The following is a 25,753-nucleotide window of genomic DNA, read 5'->3' on the forward strand; positions in this document are numbered from 1 at the left end:
GTTTCTCTGTTTTTGTGCTGAAGGGGTGGTGAGGTAGATATTTTTCTTAGTATCAGTCAACAGCATTTGAAATGGGTCCTCAGGTCAAAATCTGAAATTGAGAATTTGGGATTCTCTGTGTGTTTGGAGGTACTTCCAACCTAGCAGTTAGGGTATAATAAATGACCCCCAAATCACCTCTGTATATTGACTTCTAAGCTGTTGATTTTTTTTTTTTTTTTTTTTTTTTTACAATTTATTATTATTATTTTAAGGGATGGATGGGGGTGGGGGCTCTCGCCCTGCCACCCAGCCTGGAGTGCAGTGGTACAATCATAGCTCACTGTAATCTCCAACTCCCGAGCTCTAGTGATTGTCCTATCTCAGCCTTTTGAGTAGCAGGGACTACAGGCGCATGCCACCATGCCCAGCTAATTAAAAAAAATTGGTAGCGATGGGATCTCACTGTGTTACCAAGGTTGTTGATTTTTTTTTAACAGCAGGTTGGCAACAAGTAAAATGTTTATATATCGTAATGCTTTAAACACAGCCTAAATAAACAGATTTTTAGCTGTTTAGAAACTGCCTGCTCCGTAAACCCTGAGCAACTGCACCCAAGTTCTGCAAAGATAAACTTTGCATCTAAAAAGAACCTACTCAGCAGCTGCCCTTTGGGGGTATCTGATCCTGAGATTTTGCAGTGTGCTGAGGGACGTTACCTAAATATGGAAGTCCCCTCTCTGATTCCTCTTCTTCAGGGCTCCTTTATCCTCCTCTCCTTCGGGGTGGTGGCCTCCATGCTGCCAGAGCTCTGGATGGGTCCACACTGTGGGGGACTCCCTCTCACCACGCAAACCTAAAGTGCTTCCCAAAGAGAGCTCGTTGTGTGCTACTCCCACTTCATGATTATGTTTTTTCCCTTGATCAGCCTCAAAATCCCTTGAAAAATTCATTCTATCAGGTGAGAAAGGCCTCACCTAGGCAGGGAGAAAGAAATGAATGTCATAAACTCTGATAACTCCAGATGTTCACATGGTCATGGTCCTACTTACCCTCTGTGCCTCTTCTTCAATTACTGTTGTGCTCCTGCAGAAAGCAGCATTATTTCCTCTAAAAGGGCAAAGGTTACTTGGTGACACTGGCGCCCCTAGTTGTCCCTTCCCAAAGTGTCCCGGAGACCTCGCCACAGAAGCGATGAGAGCGCACCATGTGCCACACTGTGTAGAGGCTTTTTTTTAATGCCCTGGTCTCCTAAGGGAACAGTTGTTTCACCTGTAGGTAATACAGCTGGACCTTAGTCTGGCCCTGAGTTTGGCGAAGGGCCCCTTATGCTCTTGGCATTGCTAGTGGAGTGCAGGAAGACAGCAGTTGCTTGAACAGACAGTTCAGCCCAATGTCAGGCCTCGACTCTCAGGGACTCAGCCTGAAGCCCAGGTGGATCATTCAGGGTTCTCTAGAGGGACAGGACTAATAGGATAGATGTAGATATGAAAGGAAGTTTATTAAGGAGAATTGACTCACATCATCACAAGGTGAAGTCCCACACTAGGCCGCCTGCAAGCTGAGGAGCAAGGAAGTCAGTCTGAGTCCCCAAACCTCAAAAGTAGGGAAGCCAAAAGTGCAGCCTTCAGTCTGTGACCGAAGGCCTGAGAGCCCCTGGCAAATCACTGGTATAAGTCCAAGAGTCCCAAAGCTGAAGAACTTGGAGTCCGAAGTTCTAGGGCAGGAAGCATCCATTACGGGAGAAATATGAAGGCCAGAAGACACAGCCAGTCTATTCCTTCCATGTTCCTCTGCCTGCTTTTATTCTGGCTGCGCTGGCAGCTGATTGGATGGTGCTCACCCACACTGAGGGTCGATCTGCCTCGCCCAGTCCACTGACTCAAATGTTAACCTCCTTTGGCAACACCCTCACAGACACACCCAGGATCAATACTTTGCATCCTTCAATCTAATCAAGGGGCTGGATTTGTTTAACCATCACACAAGGGGCTGTTTTTGTTTTTGTTTTTGTTTAAGAGATGAGCTCTCCCTCTGCCGCCCAGGCTGCTGTTCCGTAGCACAATTAAAGCTCACTGCAGCTTTAAACTCCTGTTCTCAAGCAATCCTCCTGCCTCAGCCTCCTACGTAACTGGGACTACAGGCATGCATCACCACGCCCAGCTAATTTTTTTAGTTTTTTAGTTTTGTAGCAATAGGGTCTCACAATGTTGTCCTGGTAGTTGCCTAGATTGGTTTCAAACTTCTGGCCTCAAGCAATCCTTGGCCTCCCCAAGTGCTGAGTTATAGGCAAGAGCCAACAAGCCCAGTTGGGGCTCACTAATTGAAGGTTATGAAAGCATCACACATTTTCTAGGCAATTCTTTCTCCCTTTGTATCACTGAATATAGGAAAAGAAGTATCTCCCTCCCATGGTTAGTTAAGGATCAGACTCACTGTTCTAATCTTGCCTGTACAAGTTCGTAGCTCTGTGTTCCTGGACTATTAGTTAGCCTCTCTGTGCCTGTTTCCTTTTTTCATAAAAGGAGGTGATAACAGTACACGTCCTGTAGCTTTATTGTGAAAATTAAATGAGACCTGGGATCATAGTGTTTTTTTTTTTTTTTTTTTTTTTAGGCAGTATAACATGGTAACTAAGAGTATTAAGAATATTGGCCGGGCGCGGTGGCTCAAGCCTGTAATCCCAGCACTTTGGGAGGCCGAGACGGGCGGATCACAAGGTCAGGAGATCGAGATCATCCTGGCTAACCCGGTGAAACCCCGTCTCTACTAAAAAATATAAAAAACTAGCTGGGCGAGGTGGCGGGCACTTGTAGTCCCAGCTACTCGGGAGGCTGAGGCAGGAGAATGGCATAAACCCGAGAGGCGGAGCTTGCAGTGAGCTGAGATCCGGCCACTGCACTCCAGCCTGGGTGACAGAGCGAGACTCCGTCTCAAAAAAAAAAAAAAAAAAAGAATAGGGACATTGGAGCCAGGCTGTCAGGGCTTAAATTCCAGCTTTATAACTTACTTCTAGCTGTGTGACCTTAGGAAATGTACCTGCTTCTTTGTCTCAATTTCCTCAATTGTAAAAAGGGGATAATATTATTACCCATCTTACAGGGTTGTTTTGTTTAATGTGTAAATAAATGTAAACATTTAAAACATTACATAAGAACTGATTTTATTATTATTATAAATAAAGCTCTTAAAACAGTTTCTGGTCAGCAGTAAGAACTCAATAAATGTTAACGGTTATTATTAGTCATGTAACTACCAAGATAATCCATAAACTGTATTAGTCATCCTATTAAGAAGCAAGGCCTGGTTTGTTTTCTTCCTTTTATTATACAATTTTACTGCTTCTAATTTAAACTCTTGCCTCCCTAAGTTCAATTCAGGAAGAGAGTCAGGATGAAAGGACTGGAAGGACAGACAAGAGCGCTGATGGAAACAAAACTACTCAAATAGTAGGTGAGAGAGCGAGAGAGAGACTTTCTTTGTCAGCTAAAAATTAACTAGACTGTCAGCTGCTGAGTCTTTTGCATTCATCTCGGAACCTGGAAAAAAATATTTGCAGTGGTCCTCATGTCCGCAGCAGGCTTTGCTCCGATGGTTTTGCAGAGTAGGAAGTGAAAATTTCAAAAAGGCGGAAGAGCGGGATAAGAGAAGAAAAAGAGATAGATAAGCTAGCACAGGAACAAGGCGCAGAGCAGGAAAGTTACCAGGACAGAACAGGGAGGGACTGACTGTCACAGGGCAGGGAGCAGGAGGAAAGAAGCCACTTTTCAGTGAAAGGCATTTGTAATTACAAGAAAGCCAGGTTCTTCAGGGTCCTAGAGAAGCAGAAATACAATTTCCTGGCGTCTGGGGAGAGCACTTAGGGGCTCCTATATCCCCATCTTTTTGAATTTTCCCTTCTCAAACGCCAGAATTTGGAAAAAGATGGGGAGGGTCTTTAAATTATTTGGCACAAACTCCAAAAAAGTGGAGAAACTGTGAGCCAGCAACCCTCGACTAGGTTTTGCTGTGATGGCTGCTGAAATCACTTGCTCACAGGATGACATGAGCTGGGAACCTTAAGGTAGGTGAGGCTGCCAAGACGCGGGTCCCGGACTCGGCTGGGGCGCAGATGGAACCCGCCCGGTAGGGGGCGTGCGGGGCCATGTTTCCTGGGTTCCGGCCCCCAGCCCAGCCGCCGCAGGAGCGGGCGGCCAGTAGGTGTCCTTGCTCCTCGAGCGGCCTTGAACAGTGCCCAGCGTTGAGGGTGAGGCTCGTGCTCCGGGTCTCGCGGACGGCCGCCTCGGGCGTCGGGTCCCGGAGACTGGACAGACACCAGAGCCCGAGGACCGCGGAGTGACCGGGTGGGGCTGGAGGGCGGTGCCGCGCCTTCTGGGGAGACACGGAGGTATCAGGTAACCCCCGGCTGCCTGCGTCCCGGGATCATGCCCACCCGAACCCAGGGACCCTTTTCACTTCCTCTTTCCAGGGAGGAAAGGCGGCAAAGGAGGCGTGAGGAGTTAGTTGCAGCCCCAGAGGCAGACATCGAACACCAGGCGATGCCATTTGGACTCTGGAAGTGGGCTCTTCTCTACCACGCGAACCAGCTGGGCTCTTCTCTAACACGCTAACCAGCTTTGCTTTTTCCTTCTCTTCAGAGGTAGAGAGGGCCCGGTGCCAACTCTTTGCTCAACTTCTCCCTGGAAACAACTTCTCCCTGGGAAAGTGGCTGCCTTCCTTCTTCTCCCTCCCCTGTGACAGTCCCTCCCTGCCCTGTCCTCGTAACTTTCCTATTCTGCACCTTCCCTTTGCTAGCTTGTCTATGTCCTCTTCTTCGCTCTTCCTCCCACTGGAAATCTTCACTTCCTAGTCTGCAAAACCGTCCAGCAGAGGTTTGCAACAGAGTCGGCTCTTGCAATCATAGCGCCTCTTAGTTTGGTGATGGTTGTGGATTTGAGGGCAGCAGTAGGGACGATTAAAACTAGTTTTTAATACTTAAATTGTTTAGGGCTTTCTTGTGCCTTTTTTCTGCCTAAACATTAGTTTGATTTACTAAAATCCTCCCCTACCCCATTTTTGGCAACTTAGTAAAGAAACCAAGTGAAGGTAATCAGGCCTCGGGTATTTATGTAGAAACCATCTAGTAAAATAGAATGAATAGATCATTTCTTTTGAGGGGCCGTAAACTTTTTTGTGTGTTGACGTGTGTTTTGACACTTGGGCATGCCCTGGTTGCCGTGGCTGCCTGTTTCATTTGATTTGAGGGTCTTTGAGCATTGTCTGCCGTTGACATTCTGCTACTGAAGTTTATTCCTTTTGTTTAAAGTCTTAATATTCTTTTCCAGTCCCCCTAATGAATCACAGTTACCGTGAGAAGGATGACATCATGTTATTGAAGGAAAGTCCTGGTCTGGGATTCAGGAAACAGGATTCAGATGGCCTGTGTTCAGTGTTTAGTTCTGGACTCAGTTCTGGTGCTAATTGGCTATGTGATTTTGGTTGTTCAATTTATTTAACTTCTCGGAACCTTGGTTTTCTCATTTCAGGGAATCTGGGACCACTAACCTCCATCCATTGTCCTGTGACTGCTAAATTCAGTCTTCGATTCTTGGCTGTCTTCTTCCTCGATTACCAGTGGCATTTAAACAAAGTGATCATTGTCTCCTTGAAATGCTTTTTTCTTGAAGTCTCATGAGGTTTTCCTCCTTCCTCCTTGCCCACTACTTCTCAGTCTCCTTGACTGGTTCCTCCTCAACTCTAAAAGCTAAAGTTTGATGTGTACTAGGCCTCTTCTCTGACTCTGTCCTCTCTAAGTGCTCTCCATCTATGATATTTAACATCACCACCTTGGAAGAATCCCACACTTATGCCTCCAACATGGATTTGTCCACCTCTAAAATCCATACTCAGGTATCCAACTGCCTTCTTGACATCTTCATAGGCATATCAAAAGTGACATGTTCAAAACGGAACTCCTGGTCTTTACCCCAAATCTGATTCTTCCCAAGTCTTGTTCACCTCATTAAATGGAATCCCTATCTTTCCATGCTCAAGCCAAAATCTTTGCAGTCAAACTTGACGTCCACCATCATCCTAGTCCACGCCACCATCTCCCTTGTTGATCTATATCAGTAGCCTCTGATCTAGTCATCCTAGTTGCTCTCTCGCACTCCCAGAGTTTTTTTTCTCCACACAGCTGCAAGAGTACCCATGCAGGAGAATCATGTCCCTCATTGGATGAAAACTTCCCAATGGTTTATCTCATTTAGAGATCTGCAAGACTGTGATTTAGTTTCATCTTCCTTTCTGGTCTTATCTCTTTCTACTCTCTCCTTTGCTCACCAACACTGAAGGCACGTCATGTGGAACACTCTTTCCACAAAGAGTGCGTGGCAAGCACTTCACTTCCTTAAGGTCTCTACTCATTCAAATACTATCTTATCAAAGACGCTGTCCCCTGACCAATCTACATCCAATAGCTACAATTCTATGGGATTCTTCTTGGTATTATTTTTTTAACTGAGACGGGGTCTTGCTTTGTCACCCAGGCTGGAGTGCAATAGCATGAACATAGTTCAAGGCAGCCTCAAACTCCTGTCTAAAGCAATCCTCCTGCCTCAGTCTCCCAAGTAGCTGGGACTACAGGTGTATGCCACCACACTTGGCTAATTTTAAGATTTTTTTCTTTTCTTTCCTTTTTTTTCTGGGTAGAGATTTTGTCTTGCTATGTTGCTCAGGCTGGTCTCAACCTCCTGGGCTCAAGTGATCCTCCCACTTGGCCTCCAAAAGTGTTGAGATTACAGGTGTGAGAGACACTGTGCCCAGCCTTCTTGGTACTTCCTAACCCCTTACCTGGCTTAAGTTTTCTCCACAGTACTTGACAGCTGACAAATATTTTGTTGTTGTTTCTTTTCCTACCTACACTCCAGAAAGTGAACTCCAAAGAGGGCAGAGATTGCGTCCATTTTGATCACTGCATTGTCTCCAGTGCCTAGAACAGTGCTTGGTGTGCAAGATTACCAATGTATCCTTACTGAATAAATTATATTCATAATATACCATAGGGCCAAAGTGAAGATCACATTGTGAGGCCAGTTTGTATACTGGAAAAAACCTTGGCTTTACAATTAGTGAAACCTGATTTCCAGTCATGATTGCACACTCACTGGTAGTGTGAACTCAGAAGGTCCATTTTCCACACTTTTGTGATAGATATAGTATCTTGAAGGTTTATTTTAGGCATAAGGTGGAACAAAAATATTCATAAATGACTCAGCTATGAGGAGGCTAGAAAATGAACAGTTTTGAGAATATATGTGTGAATCTATTTTGTAAGCTACAAAGCCACATTTATATGTATAGAACTAATATTACTGGGGATAGTTGTGTGAAATGTACTGTGCAAAGCATTTCAGGGTGAATGGTTTCAGTGCTTGTAGCATACTGAAAATTAGAAAATGAATAATGGCTAGGATCTATACCCACATTTACACATTCTAATGGAACTGAATGTCTGACTTCCTATTGTTTCTGCATAATTTTCTGTAGTCCTGTTGTGCCTGAGAAGGCAATACATTATCTTATTGTATCTTATCTTATTATCTCAATCTGTCAAAAAAAACATGTGCACAAATTCAGCCACTTAACATACTCACATGAAACCCAAATAATTAGCTGGTGACAAGCTGCCAGTCACCACTTCCTCAGCATGGTCCTGCTAGATGAGTACTGACTGGTCTATTTTAGTTCAGCACACATTGCTATGTTTTGGGGATTCAAAGGAAATATAGTGTGTCCTTATTTTCAGGGTACTCATAGTCTCTTGCTGTAGTCTAGCCTAGCTTTACAAGGGGTATACAGTTCAGGCTCTTTGAGGACAGGAAGGAGGTCAGCTAGCATATAGGTACGTGTGAGCTTTTAACTGCCACGGTTTGAAGACAGCAGGAAGGCAGATAAATGCTATGCTGATTCCCCTTTTCATCTTGAGGTTTTCCACAAAAACTTCAAGGTATAGGCCATATTCTTTAGACTCTGAGTTAGATTTGAAGCCTTAGGACACAAAGAGTTGTGAGTTGAGGGTCCCTGAAATCCAGGTTCAGTTCTGTATTCTTGTTTGTGGAAGTTTAAGAATCATAGACTACAGGACTCCTAGGTAAATGCAGACAGCTTCAGAACCCAAGTCGTCTTGTCTTGGTTGTGATGTACCCTTTCCCTGGTTTGCAATCCCTTCCCCAATGACCACACAGGCTCAAAACAGGACTTAAAGAACCCAGATACATTGCTGATCTATCTTATGTCCACCTGCTCCCCAAACCCTTCTCACCAGCTGCCTCCCCAGCAGCCCCACCTCCCCAAATACTGTTGTGTTTCTTCCAGACGTGGAGGTTAAGGAGAAAATGGTGCAAGGTCACCAGAAGATGATCCCCACGTATGAGGGCTCAACCAGGGTAGAGTTGTTCTAGATCTGGATAGCAGAACAGCTTGCTTGACCGTGAGACAGTACACTTGAAGTTAAAAGAAATTCTTCAATGAAGAAGTTGGCTGTGGCCGGTAAATGCCTTAATTTCCCTATCAAGTAAAACAGCCTTGTAAGCACTCTTAGGACTGGGACCAGGATTTATTCATCCTTGCCTGGCACAGTATTATCAACTGTACAAAGATTTATTCTCCAGGAATATTCATTGCCTCACATTTATTCACCAGGAATTCAGATACAACTACATAATTTGAAATACGTAGATATTGTTTTGGCCTCACATTTACTTGGCAATAAATATTTCTTGAGCACTGTGCTGAATCTTGGGAGTACAAACTAGAATACGACCTATTTTCTGAACCCGGGATACTGTCTTGGTATATTTTTGTTTCCAGATTTATACCAAAATTAACACAATTTTTACCTTTTTAAAATCCATGGCTGGTGTAAATATAAACCATAGAGAAATACTTTAAGATGATTACTTCTGTTATCTTCTCATCTTTATTTTTTAAAGCTCTGATGAACACAGCATATAAGCACATTCGTTCATTGAATTCTTTAGAAACCTTCAACCTCACAGTTGGAGTGAGACAGAGTTCAGCTGTGCTCCCCAGGGCTCCATCCTTTGTAGAAAATGACTTGCTTTAGGGAGGGCACAGTGCAGCCCTTGGGAGAGGGTTGTCTAGCTAGACCTGTGCTGCTGCTGTATCCTTGAACCTTAATGGCTTGGCTTTGGACTGCTTGCCAATTCTTGCACACTGAAGGGAAGGAAGACTGACAGCCCATTTGACTGCTTTTTGAGTTTTCCACGGTGTCTTCAACTTATTCAAATACCTTTCCTGAAGAAAGCAGATTTCATGGACGACTCCATTTGCTTCCGGACTGTTGAGACACTGGTAGATATGATTTAAGAATCTGAGCATGAAAACATTTAAAAATACATGACACTAATTTGCAGTGCAGTTTACATCTTCATCTCGGATTTTACATTGTTTCTGGAACCTACAGCAGTCATTTGAATTATCCATCATTCACAAAGCCAGCTTTGTCTGATTTTTGTGGCATCCATTTGTTCTTGTCTTTCTTTTCTTCCTTTCCACAATATTCCCACGATCACTGACACAACTGCTGGTTGTGCCCTGTTTGAATTTCGCACTTGCATCCCTTTTACTAAACATCTGAATGTCAAATCCCAAAGTGAAATTCTTCTTCCTTCGCTGAAGCCTTTGAGGAAAAGTTACTGTTTTGCGTGCAGTTTGTAGAATTGCTTAGTTGGAGATTGTCAGAGTTTCACTGGAGGGTATTGCATCTCATTGTGAAATAGTTGCTGTTGATTTTTCTGAGTTCAAGTGCTCTAAAAACAGATGAGCTATTTTTAAGTTATCATTATACATGAGAAATAATGTATAATTCATCACTGGACCATTTATCTTTCAGTATTTCCCTTATTATATCTTAATGGTTTTCCATATGCATATTACATCATGTCTGAGTTTACTCTTTTATGATTGTAAAAACCATCCGTCTTATAGGGTATTGTGGTTGCATTATACAGAAAAAATGTGTAAATGTATATTTTAGTAATTAAAAAATACTTTTAATGCTGCATTTATTTTATGTATTTACGTAAGACTGCTATGCCAATGCCTCCGACCTAGTGGAAAATATTTCCATCTTTGGTAAATCTTTACCTAAAATCTTTCTGGTAGGTTTTAGGAATTCCAACATTTCAAAATAAAAGATTCTTTGGTAGTTAATAAGAAATTAGAGACAAGGAATCTTGGAGTATGCCATGAGAGCTTATGAGAAGTGAGAGATATGAAATCAAGAAACTTAAGGTGAAGAGCTGTTTTAAAATATGCTTTCCTATTAATTCAACCATCATTCAGCCAACATCTGCTAAGTGCTCATCAGGTACAGTGAAAGAGGCTGGGGACACACACGTCAAGACAAAGCTCCTACCTTTAAAAATGCTGTTTTAGAAGAAAACACTGTCTTGTGATGTTACTTTTTCTTTAGGCTTTTATAGCCCTTTTTTTGTACTCTTGAAACTGCCTTTGCATAACATTTTTTAGTAAGGAAGTAACTTGAAGAAAACCAGTTATTTTAGGATTATGGAAAACTGGGAGTTTGGTAACAGCAAATCTTTCCTTTGAGGATGCTATTGACCCCTCATATTTACATCATATGTCAATAAGCAGGATCAATTTTTGCCTTAATTAATTATGAACTTGGAATAGCAAAGACAATTGTCCATTGGGTAAAGGAAATATATGATTTGTTTTAAAATGAGACTTTTGCCATTGGAAGGAAATAATTCCTGGAGAGCACCAGGAATAGGGAAATCTGTCACCACTGCTGTATTGTCCTTACTTGTCTGTTACCATATAGTAATTTACTTTTTGTCAGCATGATTAAGTATATGGATTACCACTCTAATACGCCAATGGTTGAAATGTAAAGTACAGTGACAACTCATTAAGATAGAGAGGGTTGCCAGGAAGTACCTCCAAATGAATAGGGATATATCTACAACTTCTGTATTTGGATAAGGTACTGTAAAATAATATTTTACTCATACATTATTTCAACTTTGATTAATTCATTGTTAAATTTAAATTTTAAAAAGTAAAATACACTTTGTGTTTTTCTTCCAGTTCCTCAGCTTCTGATATGGTTTGGCTTTGTGTCCCCAACCAAATGGCATCTCGAATTATAATCCCCACATGCGTCCAGGAAGGGACCTGGTGGGAGGTGATTGGATCACCGGGGTGATTTCTCCCATACTGTTCTCTTGATAGTGAGGGAGATCTGGTTGTTTGATAAGTGTGGGGTGTTTCCCCCTTCTCTTCTTTTCTCTCTTTCCTCCCACCATATAAGACATGTCTTGCTTCATCTTTGCCTTCCACCATGATTGTAAGTTTCTTGAGCCCTCCCCAGCCATGTGGAAATGTGAGTCAATTAAACCTCCTTTGTTTACAAATTACCCAATCTCACAGAGCATCTTTACAGTAGCGTAAAAACGGACTAAGACAACTACTGTATGGAAAGAAGCTAGATTCTTTTCTTTTCTTTTGTTTTGTTTTTTGTTTTTTTTTTTTTGATACAAAATCTTATTGTGTCACTCAAGCTGGAGTGCACTGGTGCTATCTCAACTCACTGCAGACTCTACCTCCCAGGCGATCCTCCCACCTCAGCCACCTGAGTAGCTGGGACTACAGTTATGAACCACCACACCTGGCTAATTTTTTTTTTTTTTTTTTTTGTAGAGATGGATTCTTTCTATATTTCCCCAGGCTGGTCTCTAATTCCTGGGCTCAAGCAATCCGCCTGCCTTGGCCAGCCTATTTGATTTTTTATTATCTCTCAGAGATAAACTGTTCCTGCTAACTGCTACAAAAGTAAAATCGCCTATAAGTTAACAATTGTAGTCACCTTAATAGCCCCCAGCCATACCGCTAAGGCTAGACCTTAAAGACAATACCTTAAAGGCTAATTATACAAGGCGGTGTTTATGTCAGTGATTTATTGTAAAACTTTAAAAATATTAAGTGCTATTGTTGTTAGAAAAAAGGTAAGTAGTTTGGTTATTTATGATCTTTATATCAGAATATCTTAAGGAAATACAGCTAATTATAGAACTTTTGTTCACAGAGATGGATATGGTAGCCTTATTTATAACACACACACAAAAGGAAAGACCTAAATGCTTAACAATAAGGAAATGGTTAAATAAATGAGGAGAGAGTCAGGCAATAAAATCTTACATAGCCATTAAAATTTTATTTATGGAAAACCTTAGTACCATGGAGAACTATTTATGCTGTCACATATAGTACCTGATAAATGTCTTAGTCTTAATTTTGAAATATTTCAGTTGCTACAGATGGATTAAATTGTCTTATTTTAATATTTAAGGCCTAGAAATTGGCCTGAGGCATGGAATATCCCAGCAGAAATTCCATTTAGACCAGAGAACCATTCCAATTATTTAGCTTGTTAGAGAATATATATTATTACAGCTATAGCATCAACTTTGTGATTTTTAGTCTATGTAAGAAGCTGCTTTGATTTGGTGAAATTAATTTAAAAAGTCCCCATCGTAACATATCTAGGTTAATTATCTAGTTTGTGCTTTAAAGGGCAGTTTGATCACAAAGGAGGTGCTTTTGAATAGCTGCATCACCTATGGTGACTCTTACTCCAATCCACCCTTTCGGTTTTCTGTATCTGTTTCTATAATCTATCAACTAAATGTGAAATCACTGGTTTCTCTAAGGAATAGTGTAGGCTTTTAGTGATAAATGTTTAGGGTATTTATAATGTTGGTAACTTTAGGTTTTAGTGAAACTTTGGAGTTAAAACTGCGGCTAGTTGGGTGTGATGGCTCAGGCCTGTAATCCCAGCACTTTGGGAAGCTGAGGTGGGAGGATCACTTGAGCCTAGGAGTTCAAGAGCAGCCTGGGCAACATAGTGAGACCCTGTCTCTACAAAACAATTTTTTAAAAAAATGAGGCGGGAGGATCGCTTGAGCCTGGGAGGTTGGGGCTGCAATGAGCTGTGCTTGTGCCACTGCACTCCCTCCTGGGTGACACAGAGAGACCCTACCTCAAAAACGAGTGAACAAAAAAGCTGCTCATAGATCACAAAAGAGAAGTGGTTATTTTATTTAGTTGTTTTAAAGCCCAATTTTTTCACTTTGGTGATAATAAAAGTTTAATGTGTCTTGAACATAATACTAGATCTTTCCATCAATTGATTATATTTCAGATTCACATGGGATTAGTTCACATCAAGCAACATAAATATTACAATTTCTTAATGTTCATTATAGCCTTGGAAACAATTAAAGGTTGACTAGTCTGCATTACTGCCTTTGATAGCCAAATATATCTAATAGTGAATAATACATTTCTTTTTATATTTTAGGACCTGGGCTATGCTCCTGATTTTATACAGACTGCCATGGCTCCAGATATAAAAGACCAAATAAAAAGGTAATTTGAAAAGTATTTTGTCATGTAGATTATCTTAATTTTTTTGTATTCAGTGGAATGTCAAATTTTAAGATGGAATCACACACACACTTAGTAAAACTGTCTGACTTATACAGTCACAAAAAGTAAATAACCTGATAAACATTTAAAAGGCCTTTAATAGACACATGCACACATATGTTTATTTTGGCACTATTTACAATGGCAAAGTCATGGAACCAACCCAAATGCCCATCAATGATAGACTGGATAAAGAAAATGTGGTACATATATACCATGGAATACTATGCAGCCATAAAAAGGAATGAGATCATGTCATTTGCAGGGACATGGATGAAGCTGGAAGCCATCATCCTCAGCAAACTAACACAGGAACAGAAAACCAAACACAGTGTGTTCTCACTCATAAGTGGGAGTTGAACAATGAAAACACATGGACACAGGGAGGGAAATGACACATGCTAGGGCCTATTGTTGGGGAAGGGGCAAGGGGAGGGAACTTAGAGGTCATGTCAATAGGTGCAGCAAACCACAATGGCACAGGTATACCTATGTGACAAACCTGTATGTTCCGCACATGTATCCTGGAACTTAAAGTAGAAATTTTTTTAAAAGGGCTTTATTGGCCGGGTGCGGTGACTCACGCCTGTAATCCCAGCACTTTGGGAGGCCAAGGCAGGAGGATCACAAGGTCAGGAAATCGAGACCATCCTGGCTAACACGGTGAAACCCCGTCTCTACTAAAAAAATAAAAAGAATAAAAAAAATTAGCCAGGCGTGGTGGCGGGCGCCTGTAGTCCCAGCTACTCAGGAGGCTGAGGCAGGAGAATGGTGTGAACTGGGAGGCAGAGCTTGAAGTGAGCCGAGATTGTGCCACTGCACTCCAGCCTGGGCAACAGAGTGAGACTCCGTCTCACTCCGTCACACATGAAGGGAGGGAGGTGAACCCTGGAAGAAGTGGGAAGAATCTGAATGATCACAGGAACCCTGGAAGGAGGGAGTTTTAAGAAAGTGGTGGTGCTGGGGGAGGAGACTAGGAGGATAGAGCGAGTTCACATGGACCTGAATAGGTTCAAGAGAATAAGGGTTTATTAGCCACCCTGTGGTTCTGATGCAAGAAGGCAGTTGCCATTATGTGAAAGAATTTTTAGAAATATAAAGCCACTTTTAATGCCCCAGCATTTTGGGGGGTGATTCCCAGTCAGAGAAAGTTAGAACTGAACTGTTTGTTTGCTCTCTGGCACTCGGGATATCCTGTGACTCAGGACAAATCATTTTATGATGACTCCCGGGAGTTAGTGTGAAACTTGAGGCTATGGAACCAATCAAAGCAGCTTCCCAAACTAGAACCAAATCCAGGACTCTGGCCTCATTATCACAGTGGTTTGATTTATTGAGCTAATGAAGAAAGTCTTTTGTAATTGAGTACTGAATATCAAATGATGTTACTGAATATCTCCTTTTGAATTATTGAAAATATACTTCTGCTTAAGAAGGATCAATTCCTTAGAACGTGCTGTTGCTTTAGATCTACATGAGGAGCTTTGAATAATTAACAGTCTGGATGTTGTTGCTATGTATGACTTAGTTTTATTAATGACACATTTCAGAATGCACCATAGAGTTGGAAGGGCCATCTTTAAAATATCGTTATCATCCATGAGGGGGAGCTGTACCCTCTTTTAAGAAATCACTTGCCCAGAAAAAAGAATAAAGCTAGTTATAATATCTTGCAAAAAAAGAAAGCAAAGCTTCATTTGAAAAAGTAAATTTTGTTAAATTTGCAAAACTTCTTGTAACATCACCAGAACTGTTGCTAAATTTTCTATTTATATACTATCTTTCACTTTTTTTTCTATTTGTATGCTCTCTTCACTGAGATGTGAGAAAACCTTCACATGTCAGTTAATCCACATTTATACTTGCTATGTATGGATGTGCCAAATATAGAGCTGGACAATACAGGGCACAAGCCGTGTTCAAGTCACCAGTGCCTCATAGATGAGAGTGTGGAAATAGGAACAGGTTAGGGGGAGGAAATTATGTTCAATAGAGGTACCTGTTGAAACTATTATTGGGAAGTATTTCTGTAAACAGGGTGAGAATGGTGTCAACCTAAACTGAGCAACAGGGATTAATTCTCAAGCTTATTAGGGAATAGCAAGGAACTGCAATCAACATAATACATAATATATGCCTGCTATGGAGGACCATAAGGGTATCCGAGGGAGTTGGGAAAAAAGGAAGCTTTTAAAGGCGAAGAGATATCCATGTACCTGTTTTGAAATAAAGAGCACTGACTACAGGGTCTTGTTACATGCAGTCACATTTGCTTATTGGTGGTACTGGCTGTTGGTAGGAGAAAGTTTTCATAGAAGTGGCTTAACTCGAAATTTCCAGTTGAGAAAGTCGTTTCTGGCAGTCCCTGGTGCAGGCACACATGTGTTAGGGCCCTTCCTTCGTGGCCTCCCACTGCATTTTATTAGGGTTTGACGTAAGTGACTCCATTTTGGGTACTAACAATTTTCACAGAAGTTCTATTCAATAGAAGTAACAGTGAGAAGGTTGAGAATGGATATAAAGGAGAGTAGGATTGAGCTTTAGGGAACCCCTGGAGAGAGGAGAAATGGTAGTAGCTAAGGAGATAACAAATGGGAGAGGATACCAGGTGCAGGGGCTCGTGCCTGTAATCCCAACACTTTCGGGGGTGGAGGCAGGCTGATCGCTTGAGCCTAGGAGTTCAAGACCAGCCTGGGAAACATAGCAAGACCCCTTCTCTACACAAAATGAAAAACTTAGCTGGAACTGTGGTGCATGCCTATAGTCCCGGCTGCTAGAGAGGCTGAGGTGGGAGGATCTCATGAGTCCAGGAGTTTGAGGCTGCAGTGAGCTAGGATTGTATGACTGCACTCCAGCCTGGGTGACAGAGCAAGACTTTGTCTCTTAAAAACACACACACACATGAAGGGAGGGAGGTGAACCCTGGAAGAAGTGGGAAGAATCTGAATGATCACAGGAACCCTGGAAGGAGGGAGTTTTAAGAAAGTGGTGGTGCTGGGGGAGGAGGCTAGGAGGATAGAGCGAGTTCACATGGACCTGAATAGGTTCAAGAGAATAAACACAGAGAAGAAGATTTTGTATTTGGTTAGAAAGAGGACTAGTGAGTATAAATTCTAATTATAGACACTTAGTAACTGTTCTTTGGCCAGTTGATAGGAGTGGTTTAGTAGAACATTTAAGTCCACATAGAGCCTGATGCAGCAGATGACAGCAGACAAGGAGTAGGAAAAGCAGGCTTTCCATCTCGCCTCTGTCACTAACAAGCTGCATGACCCTGGATGAGTCACTTCGTCTCTCTTCTCCTTAATTTCTTCATCTATAAATGAAGTTTCTTAAATTGATGTCCAAGGATGAGCTTCAGGGATTCTGAGATGTCTAAAGATTTTCCCTCTAGGGAGAAGGTCTATAGCTTTGATCAGATCCCCTAAAGTGATAATGCCTCCTAAAAAGTTAAGGACTGCTGAATTAGGTGATCATTAAAGTCCTGCTTAGTATAGAATATCAGGAATTTTTAATCTCTAACTTTCGTTTCTCTATTGTATTCCAAATGGCCTGTCTCCCAAATCACTCTCAGAGACCACTGTAAGATTAGATTTTCTGAAATGTAATTGACTGTATCCGTCAGCCCCAGAGGATTATTTAGAAAATCCAGACAGTTTTTAAAATTAAAGTTAATAATTTCTTTAATAGCCCACAGATATTTTTATTAGGACACAACCTTTATATCACTATTTATATTATTTACTAGCCATGCATCTAATGATCATCAACACCAGAAGTGGCTGTAGCCACTTCAACATATGTGGATGTCATTGCCTTTAGTGTTTTCCCTCCAAAAGGAAAAAAAAAAAATTGGGAAGAAAAAGCAGTTTACTGAGTGTAAACTGGTGACTGAGCTCCCATCAGGGTGAGCTCCAATCAGGGTGATTGCTCTTTGGTGGTTCTCTTCTGGCAGGCGTGTAAGCTCTTAGCAGTGCAGCGGCACTGAGTCCCCAAGTATGCTGCTGCCCTTCATAAGATGGCCAGAAAGGCTGGCATGGATTTGAATACAACAGTTGTCACTGTAGATAATGTCATGGGAGATGTTATTGACATTTATATTATATGCTCCTAAGCAAGAAGCCATCCTGCCATGTACTATACAATTATGATCATTTAATTTGGTGTAATTAATAGATAACTCTTAGGACTGAGCTCTAGAAATCCCTTTCTGGTCTCTTGTTACTTTATTCTATAAAATCTGGTATGTCAGCTGCCTTTACTGGTTAACAATTTATGTCTATAAACCACCTATGTGGATGGTATTCAAGATGTATTGTTTCACTGAAAGCAATGTTTAAAATAACTCTAGACATTTCTAATTCACACAGAAAATTAAGCTGAAATTGTGCTTCTTATAAATCATAAAATTATTTAGCACAATCCATTATCCACCTTTCTCATCTTACCTTGATTTGCTTCCATCTGATGGATTTTGCTGCAAGTGATACATTCTATGTGTCACAAGACAAAGAGAAATGAAGTTAATAAATACTTTTGTTAACGCTTCAGTTTGAAATGCTAAATGTTAAAGGCAAGTGTCATACTTTTCCTTGGAGCTGTTTCTTTAGCACCATCTTTAGCTCCCAGTGAAATGCAAGAGGTGGAAAATTCAACCTATGAAATCCAAACACAGTTCTTACTGGTCATGGATATTTGCAATGTTGATACGAGCTGTCAGGTGCACAAAACACTAATTTGTTTGCGTGTAGACACAAGTGTTCTGCTAATTAATTTATCTTTCTAAAGCCATTGTCCTCCTTCACAGGGGCCTGCTAAATGTGCTGTTAATGCAGAAGGTTTAGATTTATGATTTGTGAAAATTGTTCTGGAGATAGCATTGTAGAGTTGTTCTGTTGCTGTGTAGATAGTGTATTTTGAGTTTATCTTTACCTTTCTTCTAAAAAGAGGTTCTTGTTTTTACACTACCGACATAGTAACTGGATGAGTGATTTCACTGCCATAGCTGCCTGTTGGTTTATTTTAAATATGGTGTTCGTTAGCATGTGGCAGACTTCTGCTTTAATCATCACAATGTGTTGACAAAAATGCTAAATCTTATCCAGTGGAATTACAACGTGGGCCCATTTTTGCCTTATGGAAAGGAAAATAACCCTCAGAGATTTTAATTTGCTCATAAAAAGCAAATGTGGAAACAGTAACACCTTAAACACAGAGGAGAAGTAGGAACCTGCCTGGGAATGCAGAATTTAATAGCTGAAGTTCTATTTCCTGTTGTGATAGTAACTGAAGACAACATAAAATATACTTGTCAAAATAATAACACTCCTTAAAATTCCATATTGGTGACTTAAGGATGGAGCAGTTTCAGCTTTAATTTTTGGTAGGGAACTTGCTTTTTGACTTTGAGTGCTGTGGACAGGCAATCCACAGCAATCAGTCAATGTAGAGTAGCAGAAAATGTCCTTGGCAGCTATAATGGCTTGATAAGGTGATATGCAGTTTTTATGAATGGCTGTATCCAAGCAGCATCAGGTGATGCTACGGTGGCTTAGAAATTGCCAGGGGCTTTTACCTGTTTTCCATAACTCTAGCCATGTGCCCTCCTTTTTGAGGCAATACAGAGATCATCCTTTATAAAAAGGTCCTCTCCAGTGCTTTGGCCCTTAGCCTGGGAAAACATGCCTGCTTACCTCATGATTATAAGAGAGAACACTACAAAGCTCATATATTTTCTTAACTTTGGCTTGATAGGAAGCATCATTCTTTTTTTTTTTTTTTTTTTTTTTTTTTTTCTGTACAGGCTCATGTAGTAGAGGGGGCTTTTATTGTTTTTTCAGAGAATTCGGATAGCCATAGATTATACAGAGCTATTTCTCAGCACTCTTTTCTCTCCACTTAAGAAACTGGAATACAACGTGATGAAAATGATGCCAAAACAAGACTGCTGGCTCACATCATCTAGGGTACAAATACACACTTAATCACTTGACACTTTATTGAATGCAAAGCAAGATTTAGCATCTTTGCCTTCGTTGTACAGAGCTGAAGCGGGAGCCCAGGGAGGGGAGGACTGCATGGTTTTTCTTGGGGGGGGAGTTGTGCACCCTGCAGTCCTGTCGTGTTGTGGGAAGATCAGCCCATGTTCTGTCGGTTGCCATAGCCTCTAGGATGGGTGTCCTTCCAGTCATCCCACTCCCGGGCTCTGTGGAGTGTTTGTTCATCATCGTCTTCCTCCTTTTCTTCTTGTTCTTCCTGTTGCTGAGCTGCTTTTCTGAATTCCTCTGGTGTTGCCTTGGCTATTCCCTGATCCGGTAATGCTCCGTATTTCCGATGTTGCTCATACCAGTCACTCACCGTCATAGTTGCCAGACTTGGATAACCAGCTCCAAATACTTTGGCTTGGGCTGTGTTCCGAGTGAGAATAAAGGGTTTCACTGGAGGCCTCTCTTGGCGAAATGAGTTAGAAGTTGATGCCTCTCTTGAAGAGTCTCTTTCTCTCAGGATCTTTATTTCCTGGTCAATGCTCTCAATCTCTTCTAAGCTGATATCAATCCACCTCTGAAGGTGAAGATGATAATATTCACGAACACGCTCATCATCTGCTTGACCACTTTCCACAGCAGATTTCATTGCAGACAACCTATGCTCCAACTCCTTCTTCTGCTTGTATCTCTTTATTTTAGCCTGTCTTTGAGATGCCATAGCAACGAGGCTAGGATAAGCCATGGAAGAATTGGCAGTGTGATTTTCAGCTGAGTTGTTCTTGGTTTTGGGCAGCTCAAACTCTGCCACATGGTAGCAATGGCACTGAGTTAAGTAGTTCATAAAGTGTTCTCGAGCCCGCTGCAAATGATCTAGACGCTTGCTGGGGTTGACTTGTTTCATGGTGAGGGCTCCTTGAAACGCTGGCACCAACAGGTACTTCAGGTCGGTGGAAGCAATCTCTTCCAAATCTTCATTTCGGCTGAACAAGTCTAGCTGCGATAACATTTCGGCAGCCTTCTCAAGGAGGTCCAGGCCCTTGAACACCTTCTCCTGGACTATCCGGGAACCGGCAGGTTCAGTCGCTACTTCTACTTCGTCCAGTAACTGTTTGCCCGTTTCGAACAGCTCGGGGAGCCGCGGCAGCTGTAACTCGTCCTCAGCAGCCATCTTGGGGAGAGGAAGCATCATTCTTTACTAGACATAAACTACTAGCACCTTCGAAATATAGTAAATCACTTTGCAAGAGCAAGAAGAGATTATATCTACGTGTTTATAACAACCCTATGAAACAGATACTGTCAGTATCCTACTTTAAAGATGAAGTAATTTCCTCCTTTTGTAGAGAGCTACAAAAAAAAAAAAAAAAAAAGAAAGAAAGATGAAGAAACTTGGGTATAGGGAAGTCAGGTGAGTTGTCTAGGGTCCAGAGCCTATACTTTAAATCACCAGGCTTCACTTTGCATCATGTTTCTGAGGCCCTAACAACATGCTTATTGTTACTAGAGAATTGATGAACATTATGAAAGTGAAGTAGGAGACTGGCAGGACTTTTTTTCTGGTCACAACCCTGCTGACCAAAACAGGATCTGATCCAGACAGGATAAAGTGAAGAAACTGTCAGGAACCAGCAGATGACAACAAAAGCCATCCCTAGCTGCTCTCATTGCTTATTGGCATAAGATACTTCCACCAGTGCCATCACAATGACTGGAAAGTGACCACTCATTTCCATGGCAATGACTCAGAAGTTACCACCCCTTTCTAGGAAGTTTTAATTTACCCATCCCTCAATTTACATCGACCCACTCCTTAATTTGCATGTAATTGAAATTGGGTTTACATGAATATAAATACAACTGACAGGAGCCCATGCATTGCTGACTCTGGACACACTGCCTATGTGTTAGCCCTGCTCTGCAACTGTTCAATAAAAGATTGCTGTCTAACACCACTGGCTTTCCCTTGAATTATTTCCTGGGAGAAGCTAAGAACCCTCCTGGGTTAAGCCCCAGTGTTGGGGCTTCTCTGTCCTGCATCAAAAGGAAATGCTCAGAGAGCTTAGAAAATTTATAACTGGGGGTCCTACCCTGTTCTGAAGGGGATGAGGATGGTCTTTCAGCAGAAGTGATGTTGAAATCAAGATCTTCAGGGTGAATATAATTTGTTCTGGAAAAAAATAAAAGGTTTCCATTAGAAAAGACTACACTGCACATTTTAACCCCTGGAGGGATATGCTGTTGGGATGCAGGAACTGAGAAGTCCAGAATGGTGACCTGCAGAGAAAGGAGGATAGGAGATGAGCCTGGAGAGATAGGCGGGAGCCAGAGGGGAGAGAACTTCAAAGATCGTGGTTCTGATTTTGTACTTTACTTTGAATACAAATAAAAAGTGACTAAAGAAAAGTAAAAGCAGATGAATTATATGATCAGATGTGAGTTCTGAAGGGATCGTTCTGGCTACAAAGTGATTGAGAGACAAGAGATGGAAATAAGGAGTCTACTGAAAGGCAATTGAGAGCTAGTAGCTTGGGCATGAGAAACAACTGTGAGTAGTGTATTGATTAAATAAATTTTTAGGAGGTAGAACTGGCAAGATTTGATAGTAGAGGGAATATACAAGATTAGAGAAAAGTAGCTCCCAGTCTTGTACACCATGCCAAGCTTATTACATTTAATAAAGTAATATTAAAGAGACATAAACCCATACACACTTTAAAATCTCTAACAGTTAGGAAATGACTAAGCAAACTCTTTGCTCTGTTAAGTAATATGTCATCATTAATTAATATGTTTATAACAGTTATAAGACATACAAAAGATATATTATTTAATTTCAGATAAATAATAAGTGTATGATGATAAAAGTATTCCAGTAGTCTGATTTAAAATATGCTGCAAACATAAAGATATCAAAATCCTACACATAGGGAAGGATCAGGAAAGAATTTATACCAGTTGCTGTGGTTGATACTGGCTTCATGAATAATTTCTTCTTCTTTGCTTATTTATTTATTTATATTTATTTATTTTATTTATTTATTTTTATTTTTGAGACATTCTGTCACCCAGGCTGTAGTGCAGTGGCATGATCTCAGCTCACTGCAACTTCCATCTCCTGGGTTCAAGAGATTCTCCTGTCTCAGCCTCCCAAGTAGCTGGGATTACAGGCATATGTCACCATACCCAGCTAATTTTGTGTATTTTTAGCAGAGAAGGAGTTTCACCTGTTGGCCAGGCTGATCTCAAACTCCTGACCTCAGATGATCCACCTGCCTCGGCCACCCAAGGTGCTTGGATTACAGGTGTGCGCAACTGTGCCTGGCCTTCTCTCCTTTTTCGAATTTTCACATTTTCTTTGATGACTGAGTATTACTTTTATAACAAGAAATTATTTTTACAATAAAATAGTACGGACAAGAGCAGCTACTTTAAAGAAAATTCATTTGTCATTTGCCGTTTGTTATTTATATACTTCTGAATTTTTATTTGTAGCATGTTTAAAACGAGACAAGGCTGCATACCTTTTTTTAAGGAAAGAGTTTCATTATTCATTTCCTGCTTGTGTTACAATGTCTAAAAATAAGGAAATGGTTAAACCACCTGTTTGCTCTGTTAAGTAATATGCCATCATTAATTGTTATGTTTATAACAATTTTAAGACACAGGAAAATGACTTCTGCTAAGTGTTGAGAATTAACTGACTTTAGAACGTTTGAAATGGTTTTGGAATTGAACACCATTAGCACCTCATATAATCCTCAACTGAATCCATGGAGGGCTGCTGCACATATTGTTCGTGAACCACACCATTTATACAAGCATTGTGGAAGCCCTAAGAGACAGAGGAGTCTGGGAACCCAGGTCTACCAGGGTCTAGACCCATGCACGTTACCAGTGCACACTCAATGCTGTATCTCTATGGCCCTTCTGTACCAAAAGCTGTGTGCAGACAGTAGCTGTCTATTATTGTTCACTGCTGTGTCCTCAAGGCCTGAGCATATGGTAAGCTCTCAAGAAGCTCTGTTGAACAAGTGAATATATTTGTATATCAGTATATACAATGATTTTCTTAGGTTAGTTTTAGAAATCAAATTAGTGTGTTAAAGGTTATGGACATTTTACATTTCTGAAGTCCTTATAATGTATTACCAAATTATTTTGTGGAAGGCCTGTACCAATTTATATTTATTCACCAGAAGTATTATTATGTTGGTTTAACTATATCTTTACCAGCAGTAGGTATCTTTATTTTCTGAAGATTTTAAATGTTTTTGGTAAAAAACAGGTAAGGCCTGTTTTCTCAGTTTCTGAGTTTTAATCTAATTTTCATGGTTTATTTTATTTTATAAAACAAAAAATACATTTTGAATTTTTATTTGTAAAAGTAATGGAAGTTCATTTTAAAAATATGGTTAATAAAAAAGAAAATAAATGCATTAATGATCCAACTACACATAGCTACAGTCAACATTTTGGTGTATATGGTTTCAACCATCTATATTTAGACTTATATACATATATTTCATATATAATCCATTATTATATATGTATAATAAAAAGTCAGACTCCATTTTTGATGTTTGACTGCTGGCAGTTTTCAAGCCCCACCACTCCCCCTTCCCCTGCTCCCCTGCATTTGGGAAAGCAAGTAAGAAAGACCTGTTGCTTCCTCCTCTGGCTCCAGTGAGAGGTACACAACACACAAACCTTGGCCGACATCTGGGAGCCTTCACCCCAGCCTTACCCCTTCATTGCAATAAAATCTAAGCTGATCTCCTTTCTCTACTCTCTCAAATCATTTGTGAATCTGCTTGGGAGCCTTTCTTGCTCTCCCCAGAAAGCCTCATTATGCAAGTAGCAAATGTTTGCGTATCCTCTTGGTGTGTATGTAACATTATCATTAGTCTCTATATGTGACTCCAAGTCAGGTGTTTAGGCATGAAGGGAGTCTATCACGTCTTCTTGTGGAGACCACAGCAATATGGATTATAAAAATGGAGTTTAACAAATATAACTCAAACAAGAATGAGATTATACTATGCATATTGTATAATAATTTGATTTTTATTTAATAATGTATTTTCAACAATATCATTAAATATTTTTCACCATACCATATTTAACAACAGTATATTATACCAGTATATGGTACAAATTATCTAACCAACTTATTATTGGATAGATATGTTGGTTCCAACTTTTTTTTGCTATTTTAAATAAGCTACAGTGAATAACCTTCCAGCTATACTTTTGTGTCTATTCTTGATGATTTCTGTAAGAGAGTTTTGCATTTAAGTATTAATGCATCATAAGCACATTAAGTAAACATTTATGGAGCATATGAAATGCACAATTTTTGGGAATCCTAAACATAAAAGACATCAAATTTTCTTGCAGAGAAGTCTCAATATAATAAGGGATCCAGAAAAATATTTACAAGTTAGAAAACTGAATTTTTGATTAAACCAATATTGATTTCAACTGTCTGCATTAAAAAAAAAATCACAATAGCTTTTTTATTTGAATAAAATTTTATTAGGTGTGAAGTTTACTACAGGGTGGCACTAATAAATTTCTATTTGATTGTGGACATGTTAATGAGCAGTTTCTTCTCTGGTCTATCTTTAGTGAGTTATAACTGGAAAAATAGGTTTCATTTGACATTTTAAAAAGTTAGATTACATTAAAATATAACCACAAAACAGGATTTTTATTTAACACTCAAGTATTACATATGTTTTTATAACCACAGATCCTGACAAGTGATTTGCTTTTTTGAAATCTGAACTCACATTACTGAACATAATGTGCATGTATGTGTGCAAATTTATGGACATATGAGGATGAAATAACTAATTTACAGAGTTAGGTTTACTTTCTGACCTAGTGTCTAACTGAAATTTCGGTTCATATGTTTGTTTTTTTAAGAGATCGGTAAGAGGGAGGGACCAAGATGGCTGACCAGAAGCAGCTGCAGTTGGAGGCTCCTACTAAGAAGAAAAAGGTAAGTGAATCCTGCACTGGCAACTGAGGTATCTAGGTTTTCTCACTGGGACTGACTAGGTGGTTGGTATGACCCACAGAGAGCGAGGAAAAGGAGGGCAGAGCAATGGTCCACCTGGTAGCCACATGGGGCAAGGGAAGCTCCCACCTCCAGCCAAGGTAGGCCGTTAGTGATTCTGCTACCCACCTTGGAAACCATGCTTATTCCAATGATCTGTGCAAACCACAGGTCAGGAGATCCCCTCATGAGCCCATGCCACCAGAGCCTT

The 25,753-nt window shown here is 40.6% G+C and overlaps 1 long non-coding RNA gene and 1 pseudogene across 2 annotated transcripts; one reads left to right on the forward strand and one right to left on the reverse strand.

Moving 5' to 3' along the window:
• Positions 1-4,186: 4,186 nt before the first annotated feature.
• On the forward strand, positions 4,187-25,486 carry LOC104657124. Its single transcript, XR_004053215.1, has 3 exons — positions 4,187-4,373; positions 13,367-13,434; positions 25,410-25,486. It is a non-coding gene; the product is annotated as an uncharacterized LOC104657124 (long non-coding RNA).
• LOC104657121 lies at positions 19,293-20,655 on the reverse strand (annotated as a pseudogene). Its single transcript, XR_747233.2, has one exon. The product of XR_747233.2 is annotated as an immunoglobulin-binding protein 1 pseudogene (transcript).
• Positions 25,487-25,753: the final 267 nt, after the last annotated feature.

Source organism: Rhinopithecus roxellana, chromosome 2 (genome assembly GCF_007565055.1).
Source record: "Rhinopithecus roxellana isolate Shanxi Qingling chromosome 2, ASM756505v1, whole genome shotgun sequence".
Taxonomy (NCBI): Eukaryota; Metazoa; Chordata; class Mammalia; order Primates; family Cercopithecidae; genus Rhinopithecus; species Rhinopithecus roxellana.